At 39.9% G+C, this 5,831-nt stretch overlaps 1 pseudogene; it reads right to left on the reverse strand.

The window, feature by feature from the left end:
* Positions 1-3,468: 3,468 nt before the first annotated feature.
* Positions 3,469-4,509, reverse strand: LOC126493928 (olfactory receptor 51F2-like; annotated as a pseudogene).
* Positions 4,510-5,831: the final 1,322 nt, after the last annotated feature.

Raw genomic sequence — 5,831 nt, forward strand, 5'->3', positions numbered from 1 at the left:
GGAGCCTGGCAGGCCCTGAACTAAACAGCAAAAGGCAAATACAACCCTCAATGACCATGGAGGACCCTGAGGAGTAGCTCTAGGTGCCAACCAAGTAAGTTCTCTGTCATTTTTTAATTAGTAACTCAAGTAAATTTTCATCATTCTCAAAATTCTCTGATGCAGTTTGAGAGATGAGAGGTTTTGTCAGTTTAAAAGGACAACTTCACCAAATGAATTTCACTAAAATACAAATACAAGACCTGAAAGTTATAAAGGTGTGAGGACAAATACAAGTTATCAAATTTCTCATGCTGTCTTTCATAGTCTTAAAAATACTTTTCATTGTGTAAATATATTTATTACAGTCATTCTGTATATAATTCTGACATAAATATGCTACTGTTTATACAACGTATATGTCAAAAACTTTTTTTTCACAAACCCAAAGAATTCTTGTGAGTTCTAGTGAGCCGAACTGAAGGATCCACCTTAAATAGGTCAGATATACTCCCTTCAATTCCCTGGTCCTAAGTTTTTTCCCCTAAAAAACTTTGTCCTTTGTTCTGATGATACATTAAACAGGTGTAAAAGACACCAGGCATTTCCATACCACAAACACCAGACAGGAACAAACAGACCAGCTACACCAGGATGTGACCAGCACCCAGCTTTCTCAGGCCCTCCCAAGACGACTCCCACAAATAAGCAGGAAGCAGTCTTGAGAATCTACTGCCCCAATTCCTTTAACCTGTTGTGTCTAAACTCCTGTCTTCTTATTATAAAAAAGAGATGGGAATGTAATGGTCTGCTCTGTTCCTTTAAGAGACAAGCCATGCCCATTCCCTCCACCATCCACAGAGGCAAGCTGATCTTCAGCTTCCAGCCTTAGTTCCTTTCCTTTTCATCTCTTTGTCTCTCTCTTGAAGAGGCAGCTTCTGTCTCTCCCTTCTCCCCACTTCTCCCCTCCTCTTCTCTGTTTCTCTCGCTCTCTTTGCCTCACTCTCTGCTCTTCCCCTTCTCCCCTTCCATTCCATGACCCACTAAATAAATATCCAACTTCACTCTGCATGGCCTGCCTATCTGTCTTCATCTCTCACCCACCATGCTGCTCCCTCTCTGGGACTCGCTGCCCTTCATGGCCCACAGTAGTCACTTGGGGAACTGTGCCATCCCTGCCTGGATCTGGCTGCTCTAGGGACCCGCTGCCATCTGCCTGCCGCCACTTCAGGGACCTGTAGTGTTGTCTTATGTCTCTGCTGCCTGTTGCAGCCACTTGTGGATCCATAGCATTTTACTTAAACTATTACACTGCCAGCAGGAGGGGAAATTGTCTTTGAACGAGGATACATTAATCTGATTATTGAACTCACTTTTATATATTTTTAGTTGATAGCATATTTTATGGGGCTTTCTGTTTCCCAGCATAGGTGTATGGGTGAAGGCCTCACCCCATCCCCTGACATCATCATATCCAAAGAGTCTGGAATGTTCAGGTGGAAGTTCCACCCCAAGTCCCCTCCCTCCACCTCCAGATGCCTCAGTCCAGAGTCGAACCCCCCCAAAAACCCACCAAACAGTGAACCCTCCTCAGAGATGCTCTTGCCCACTCCCATAGGGTGTTTAAACTGCCCCCCTCAAGAACAAACATGTGTTTTTCTGGTCTGGCCATCTTCTCTGGGTAGGGGGCTGTAGAGCCATCTGTGAGCACTGATATCCATTAAGCCTGGGCTTTTTCTAATTCAGTTTGATTTGGTCTGATTCAGATTATTGCATCAGTAGAGAGGCTCATCAGGGTGCAGAAACTTTTCAGGGGTCAGAAAACTAATGTTATTTGCCACATTTTCCAGTGTCAGGAAAGACTTTCCAACCCAGCAACCCTAAAAGAAAACTGCATTTACTTTTTAACAAAAATTTCCAGGCATACAGTGGTCAAACTCACAATAATAAAGGACAACCTGTATCATCTTGTACTTTGAAGCAAATCACTTTGAAAGTGCTGTTGCCCACATGGTGTTTTTAACAACACCTGCTAAAATGTTTGCCTACAGTTTTTAAATATTTATAAATACCAAATATAAAAACTTTATTATTTAAAAAGAATTTTAATGGACTTATTTAAAATAAAAAAAACTTGTGTTTTCTTTGTCTGTCTATTCTAGTGTCAGATACCTGGCAGTACTAACAGAAATGTACTCAAGACTCTTCAGCTTCAGAAGTGATCAAGAGCCAGAATAAAGCAATTCAGAAAGCTGCTCTGCTTTGCCAAAACTGTAATCTTTGAAGACATTAGCAGAGGGTCCCCACCCCCCGTTCGTGCTGATGTTCTGGGTAATAAGAATATGCTTCTAAACTATTCTGCATAAGTTCCTGTATTATGAGTATTATGAGAATTCTTGCAATAATATTCTTACTGTGAAGTTCAGTTATCAAGTCTATTAGTTGTATGGGCACTGTGTTCAAACACTTGTAATGGCTACTTCCTGTCAACTCATAGTCTATCTGAAGTGCTGTATTTAATCATTCTTCAGTGTTTGGGGGGCCTCACCATGGAGTTTTCCTCTCAATTATGATTTTACTTCTTATGTCCTCTTGTATCTCCCAAGATAATTTGCATACGGGAGTATGGCAGGAGGGAGCAATGTGTGGAATCCCCAATGAGGGCCTGTGATTCTCTTCTTTCTTCTCGATAGTGTCAATAGCTCTATTACAATTTCCAAAGACCTATCTACCACTGTCATCTCTGGACTCTTTTGCTATGGCTTCTGGGCCAAAGTAATCTATACTCCAAGATGGTGACCATATTATACCTGAAAAAGTCATCCCACAACAATAAAGCAGATTCTTTCTTTTGAAGCTTCAACTTTGTCTTGAGCTAATTTGGCTGTGCATATCTAGCTAATTAGTATGGCCATGGTCTCATATACATACTCCATTTTGGTGAGTTTCACAATTAACTTTCATAAGTGATTTCAAGTTTACCACATAATATTATTAGCTGTCTGTATGCTGAACATTAGCTTTTCACAATGTACTTACCTAGTGACTTCATATGCAGTTTCTGAGGTGCTTTTTAAAAAACTGGTGATTGATAGTAAAGGTTTTCGGGATTTTTGTTTTGTTTTGTTGTTTTCTGTATTATTCATTGTTCATTTTAATTTATTATTTTAATTTTGTTTTTTTGAGAGAGAAATAACATATAGTTGGGCTGTTAATAAGGTAGTGGGGGATCTGAGAGGGCTTAGGACAATGGAAAACATCATAAAACATATTGTATGAAAAAATTTAAATTTAAAATAAAATAAAAGTTAAAAATTAAAATAAAATAAGGAAGCCAAGAGACAGTGAGAATCTGAATAAGTGTTCTGGCAGTGGCAGTAAAGAAAACGCATTAGAAAAGATTATTTTGAATCTGTTTGATTGATTTATACCTAGATCTTACTCTTACATTTAATGTGTGATAATTGCTTCTCATCTTGAAATAAGTTTTTATGTGATTAATGATTGCAAAACACGAGGTCTTTGGCAATATCCATGTCTGAGAATAGCTCTCTGAATCTGCTCTGTTTCTACACTGTAGATGATAGCGTTCATCACAGGGGGGATGAGCAAATACACATTCACAGTGAGAGTGGGCACAAAGGGCGGGGCTTGAGGACAAAGGAGAGGCTCAACAAGGGGTATAGAAGATGACCACAACAGTGATATGAGAAGTACAGCTGCTGAAAGCCTTCTTCCTGTTCTCAGGGGTTGCCATGCTGAGAACTGAGATCAAGACACAGTAGAGCAGGATAAAGATGGAGTCCACTGTAGCAGTAGAAATAACCGCAGTTAGTCCCAATGCACTGTTGGTTTTTGTGTCGGAACATGTCGCTTTATCACATCAGTGTGGAGACAGTAAGAATGGTGGAACACGTGGCTATGGCAGAATGATAGACGCTTAAGGAGCAAGACTAGTGGGGTCAAAATGACAGTCACCCTAGTAACTACTGCCAGGCCTATCTGTGTAATCCTTGCATGAGTTAGAATGGCAGGGTATCTCAGGGGGTTTAAAATGGCCACAAAATGATCAAAGGCCATAGCCAGCAGCACTGAGGACTCCATAACAGTGAAGAGTTGGATGAAGAACATCTGTGACAAGCAGGCATTGACGCTGGTCTCCCTGGCATTGATATCTCAGCACTGTCACAATTGTGGAGATGCATAAGCCAACGTCAGTGGTGGACAACATGGAGAGGAAATAGTACATGGACTCTTGGAGGGCCGGCTCAGTAAGGACAACAAATATGATCAAAGAACTTCCAGATAGTGCAGTGAACTACAGGCAGCAGAAGGGGTGGGTGGAGATCCAGGAATGAGCCCATCTGGACCAGGATGCCAGTCAGGAGAAGGCGGTGGATCCAGGAATGAGCCCACCTGGACCAGGATGCCAGTCAGGAGAAGGGGTTGGAGATCTAGGAATGAGCCCATCTAGACCGGGATGCCAGTCGGGAGAAAAGTAGGAGAGGTGGGGTTATGAAAGATTGGCATGATGGTCTGTTCAGTCAGAATCTTGACTTCCTAAATCTAGAATTTCAAAATTATTTTTAAGTCTGATATGCATTCAGTAAAGTGCACAGAACTTTAGAGAACGTCTACCAGTTAAGTTTGAGATCTATACTTACCAGGTAACTACTTTTGGCTTCAGTTAGGAGAACAATACCAGAAGGCTTCCTAATGTTCCATGCTAACCATTCTATTGTTCACTTTAGCAGTTCTCTTTTTCTGGCAACAGCCATAATTACCAGTTCCTACTTTTGAACTTGGTATTAGTAGAACCGTGCAAAGAATGATATTTTGTTGGGGTTTTTCCGTTAAAAATTACATGTAGATCTATCAGAAAGCTAAGATACAGGTTTGAATTAATTTAAATTTATCCAGCTAAATTTATTTCACGTTATTATTTAGAGTTTTGTATAGTTATTAATCATTTACTCTTAATTAAAACTTTTATTATTTAGGGGCTAGAAAGATTGGCACAGCTAAAAGTGTTTGCTGCTTTTGTAGTGGCTGAGAGCTCAGTTCCTTGTCCTTATGTTGGTTTGCTCATAACTTCCTACCTGTCAAGCTCCAAGGTATCTAAACACCTTGTATGGCCACTGGCACTTTTGTACACATGGCACACATTCACACATACAGGTAAGTTTAAAAATTGATTGAAACTGTGTCCTTTAATGTACTTATTGTGTTCTATGAATAAAAGTGGTTTTTAGTTCATCTTTGTTTAATAGTACTGTTCGTTCATAGTGTATAAATACAGGCTTTGTAACTGATTTATATTTGAATATGTGTGTTTTCTAAAACATGCTAATGTACCACAGTCAGAGCTTAGTCTAGGAAAATAATTTTTACTTGGATTTTTAGAGTATCATGGTAATGCTAAGTTATGCACGATCAATTTAGTAAGCAGTATACAGCTGTTTCCAGGATGTGCCTAGGATTTCTCCCCGTTAATGCACACCCATCATGCCTCTTCATACATGTTATTACAGAGGAGATGCTTCAGTTCTTATGACTCTGAAGCTGGAAGTATTGTTATGTAGTACTAAAGCCTTGCCTTGTTTGTGATCATGGAACTTTCCTTGTATGTAGCAGCAGTCACTGAGTCAAATTATAAGCTTCTTTGGTCACATATATGGCCTCGTCCTTAACCTGAAGTTGATAGGTTACAGCATTACAGAGATACACATTCCAGTAACTGTTTTGCATAGATTTGTTTTGAGCCTTCTGATGAATCCGAGAGATGTGGTTGTCTAGATGGATAAGTATTAGAAGTTTGGATAAACTCTTCAAGTTTATAAAAAGAGAGAGGT

This window comes from Alexandromys fortis, unplaced genomic scaffold (assembly GCF_014885135.2).
Source record: "Alexandromys fortis isolate MF-2015 unplaced genomic scaffold, M_Fortis_MF-2015_v1.1 scaffold_360, whole genome shotgun sequence".
NCBI classification, from domain to species: Eukaryota; Metazoa; Chordata; class Mammalia; order Rodentia; family Cricetidae; genus Alexandromys; species Alexandromys fortis.